Source organism: Diabrotica virgifera, chromosome 1, assembly GCF_917563875.1.
Source record: "Diabrotica virgifera virgifera chromosome 1, PGI_DIABVI_V3a".
In the NCBI taxonomy this organism is placed as follows: Eukaryota; Metazoa; Arthropoda; class Insecta; order Coleoptera; family Chrysomelidae; genus Diabrotica; species Diabrotica virgifera.
In genome coordinates this window covers 141,182,498-141,187,706 of record NC_065443.1, presented here as the reverse complement: position 1 = coordinate 141,187,706, position 5,209 = coordinate 141,182,498, and positions in this window count along the sequence as shown.

Here is a 5,209-nt window from a genome sequence, read left to right as displayed (position 1 = left end):
TTATTATAATAGAAACAGTGGATGTTGATACCTACGAAAGGCGCCCGAATCGTAAAAATTGTCTTCGAGGGCGCGCGTCCTCGGAGCAGATATTGATACACACAAAGGCGTTCGAATCGTAAAAATGGTCTTCGAGGGCGCCGTTCGTCGCATCTAAGCAATTTATTATAACAGAAACAGCGGACATTAATACCTACAAAAGGCGCCCGAATCGTAAAAATGGTCTTCGAGGGCGCTGCGCTTTCTCAGAGCGGATATTGATATCCACGAAAGGCGCCCGAATAGCCTACGTTATTTGATTATCTGATATCTGGTATTTTGTTGTACCCACTGGCTTCATTATGTAGGTTTCTGGTGCCAAACGGCGAAATCACAAGCAAGTAGAAACATTTTTTAGGGGAATGGTAGCTGCATCATATTTGTGTAACAGTTCAAAAAAAAATTTTTTTCAGCGTTTAATTTTTTTTAATGGATAGATAGTAACCAAGGCAAAAGGCGCACCGGCCCGATGGCCGGTGGGCCGGCGGGCCAGTCCGGGCCTGTGTGGACCATATAGAGCAATTTGGTGTTGAAGGAAAACTTTTACTTTATATGTCTGGGTTAGGCCTTTTTTTGGACCAATTATACTATACTACCTCCGTAACTTTGGAACCGTTCATTTTAGAAGGGTTATGCATAGGGCCTTTTTTATTTCAAATTTAATGTAGAACAATTTTGTGTAAAGGGTTGTTCATGCTAAACCGCTTAGTTTTAGAAATATTGACGAAAAACCTAAAAAACTAGGAATTTGCAGATTTCTCCCCCCTCTCCCCCCCAAACCCGACGCTCAAAATGGTGTGACTTCTTTCTGAACATTATGTGGACCATATAGAACAATTTGGTGTTGGAGGAGATAACTTTCACTTTGGATGTCTGGGTTAAATACCAGAGAGAGTGAAGCAAATTTATATAAAATAGTTAAACGTATAGCACAGAAAATAAAAGATTTTAATCAGATTCGATGTATTCGAGATGAAAATAATAAAATAGGTTTATTTAATACAGACTTTGACCGGTAATCAGTTGAGCATATGAGTACAGCAACACCTATGGTCACCAAAATAACAAACAAAGAAAGTAAAGCAGTTCGTCCAGATGATCTTCTTGGGGAAATATGGACATTTTTAAGGGAGACAGTAATCAGTTGGCTAACAGGTTTGTTTAATAGAATTATGGAAGTGGAACAAATGACAGACGAATGGAGAAGCAGTATCTATATAAACAATGGCAATATAGTATACCTGTTTACAGGGCCATAAAACACCATGCAAACATATAGGATAGAGTAATAATTGTTAGATGGCGGGACGTCAAGATTTATGCAATAGAGATTAACAATAGATGCAATTTATATTGTAAGACAAAAAGTTAGACAAAAATATAGAAGTAAAAAATAAACAAGAAAAGAGAATCAAATAAGAATTGAGCTCAGTAACGGCCGTTTTCACAAAGTAAAGTTAACTTGTGGTTAAGAGATAACCTCAAAATTACCCCAAAATATGCGTTTCAGTTTTATAATTGTTACCCTTCTGGGTATACTCATAAGGGTAACCCACTCCAACCTCTGGTTAAAAATTCTGTGAGTTAACCATACTTCGCCGTTGACCTGAAACTAAAGCGCATATTTTGGGGTAACCTCTGATTATCTCTTAACCACAAGTTAACTTTACTTTGTGAAACCGGCCGTAAGTATGTGAAAATTACGAGTGAACCTAGAGGGTAATATTTCCTGGCCTGGTGTGGTGTTTAATGTATGCCGAGGATGTACTTTTACTAGAAATTACTGAAAAGATTTAGAACAAAAACTGAAACAGTGAAGACAAGCTTTTGAAGGAAACTGTTTAAAACTTAGTAGAATAAAAAATAAGTATAAATACTTCGGAGCAATTATAAACTCACAGTTAGATCAAAATGAGGAGATAAAGGTCCGAATAGAAATCGCTCGAAAAGGATTTATAAAATATAAGTTAATGTTTACAAATAAGAAATTGAGTATGGCTGTCAGATTGAGGTTGGTCGGATAATATGTTTGGTCTTCTTCTTCATGTACCATGTCCTTTCAGAACGTTGGTTACCATCATAGCTATCTTAATTTCGTTAACTGCCACCCTAACTAGCATGCTTGTATCAACACCATACCAATCTCGCAAGTTCTTCAACCATGAGGTTCTTCTTCGTCCTGGACTGCGTTTGCCTGATATTTTTCCTTGTATGATATTTTGTAGCAACCTATATTTGGGACCTCTCATTACATGTCCGAAATACTCCAGCTTTCTCTGCTTGATGCTTTTTATGATCTCAGTAGTCTTGCTGAGACGTTCTAGTATTGTGGAGTTTCGAATCTTCTCCAACCAGGAAACTTTTAAAATTCTTCTATAGCACCACATTTCGAAAGCCTCAAGGCTATTTAGATCGATTTTATTCACAGTCCAGGACTCGACACCATAAAGTAAGACCGAGAACACGTAGCAGCGAAGTAGGCGGATCTTCAATGCCAATTTTAGGTCTCTGTTACATAACACCTTGGACATCCTTCTAAAAGCGGCTCTAAGGTAAACGATTTTATCAACTTGCTCAAGTTTGGTATTATTTACATATATAGACGGTTTTATATGCTGTTGTTTACTTATTATGAGTATTTTGGTTTTCCGTATGTTCAGATCCAGACCTGCCTCCCTACAACTCTCAACGACACTATCAAGTAGTGTTTGCAGATCTTCTTGACTAAAAGCTAGGAGTACTGTATCGTCCGCATATCGCAAATTATTGATGACTTCACCGTTCACAAATATTCCTTCTTGTTTTTCAGAAAGTGCTTTTCTGAAAATTCTTTCGGAGTAAACGTTGAAAAGCAAGGGTGACAAGAGGCATCCCTGCCGTATTCCTCTTTTAACATTAAGAGCCTGTGATTCCACACCATCTACTAAAACTGATGTTGTTTGATTCCAATAAAAATTTGCAATTATTCGAACATCTATGCCGTCCAAGCCAATGTCTTTTAGAGCTTCGATCAATATAGAGTGCTTAACACGATCAAATGCCTTTTGGAAGTCAATAAAACAACAGTATATGTCTACAGATATATCTTGACATCTTTGAGCAAGTACGTTCATTCCAAAGTTTGGTCGCAGCTCGGTGTGCAAGTACTTGGAAGGGAAACGAAAAACGACCGTGCGCGAGTCGCGGAGAAATATTGCAACTATCTTAAATAATTCATATTGTCAATTGAAATTGTCAAATTGACGTATATTTTATACCTTCTGTCATTGAAGCAGAAAAATTCTATATTGCTCCACAATATTGATATGATATGCAATTATTATACAGGGTGTCCCGAAAAGATTGGTCATAAATTATACCACACATTTTAGGTTCAAAAATAGATCGATTAAACCTAACTTACCTTAGTACAAATGTGCTCACAAAAAAAGTTACAGCCCTTTGAAGTTACAAAATGAAAATCGATTTTTTTCAATATATCGAAAACTGTTAGAGATTTTTTATTGAAAATAGACATGTCGCTTTCTTATGGCAGCATCATCTTAAAAAAAATTAAAGTGAAATTTGTTCACCCTATAAAAATTTTATGGGGGTTTGGTTCCTATAAACCCCCCAAACTTTTGTGTACGTTCCAATTAAATTATTTTTGTGGCACCATTAGTTAAATACAATGTTTTTAAAACTTTTTTGCCTCTTAGTACTTTTTCGATAAGCTAGTGTTTATCGACATATTTTGAATATTTGTCGAATCCACCACATATTTTTGTATATGGCAAGTACGAATGTAGAGACCTGCTAATAATCTGAAAATTTATTTATAATCTACATTCTTATGTATATTTTGAAAAAGAAGCCATATCTCGATAAAAGATGACTTGTCAAAAAAGACTAAGAGGCAAAAAAGTTTTAAAAACACTGTGTTAAACTAATGGTACCACAATAATAGTTTAATTGGAACGTACACAAACATTTGGGGGGTTTAAAGGAACAAAACCCCCATAAATTTTTTATGTAAATATATTAAAAAAGAAGCCGCATCTCGATAAAAACTGGCTTATCGAACAAATACTAAGAGACAAAAAAGTTTTTAATACGTTGTGTTTAACTAATGGTACCACAATAATGAATTAATTCGAACGTACACAAAAGTTTGGGGGGGTTTAAAGAACAAAACCCCCATAAAATTTTTATGAGGTGGACAAACTTCACTATAATTTTGTTTTAAGATGTTCATGCCATAAGAATGATACATGTCCATTTTCAATAAAAAATCTCTAATAGTTTTCGATATATTGAAAAAAATCGATTTTCATTTTGTAACTTCAAAGGGCTGTAACTTTTTTTGTGAGCACATTTATACTAAGGTAAGTTAGGTTCAATCACTCTATTTTTGACCCCAGAATGTGTGGTATAATTTATGACCAATCTTTTCGGGACACCCTGTATAAAGGTAAATTTAATTAATTGTATTTTGCTTGCAGTACTGCATTTTAATAACTAATTTTATTTACTACATACAATTGTTTACGTTTGCATAACATAACCTGCATCTTATTTTTTCTTCTTATTATTTTTTTGGACTATGGCCTTGACAATTATCCAGCAACCAGGACTAATATAATTGGCCAATATAATTAAAAGTGCGAATAAAAGTACAGAGCGTAGAAATAGAGGTCGCTTTGCCGAACTTGCACTGGGACAATCTGTCAAAAAATTAGAGCCATTCGAAATGTGGATATGTAGACGTATTCTGAAAATTCCTTGGACTGACAAAATCTCAAACGAAGAAGTGTTAAGACGAATTGGACATGATAGAAGCAGAAAGCTTATGAACACAATTAAAATATGAAAAATGTCGTATCTGGACATACTTCGAAACGATAAATAATCTCTGCTACACGTCATCATGCAAGGAAGAGTAGAGGGAAGAAATGGCTTGGGAAGTAAGAAGAAATCTTGGCTGGGCAATATCAGAGATTTGACGAACCTCAGTGTTGAACAGATATTTCACGTTGCAAAACATAGAGAAGCGTTTATTGAAGTGATCGCGAACCTTCGTTAAAATACGGAACAATAAGAAGAAGAAGAATAAACATACCTATTGTACTTGAAATGTGTATTTGAAGATGCAGTTACCTCTACAAATAATATTATAACTTTGGATCACGAA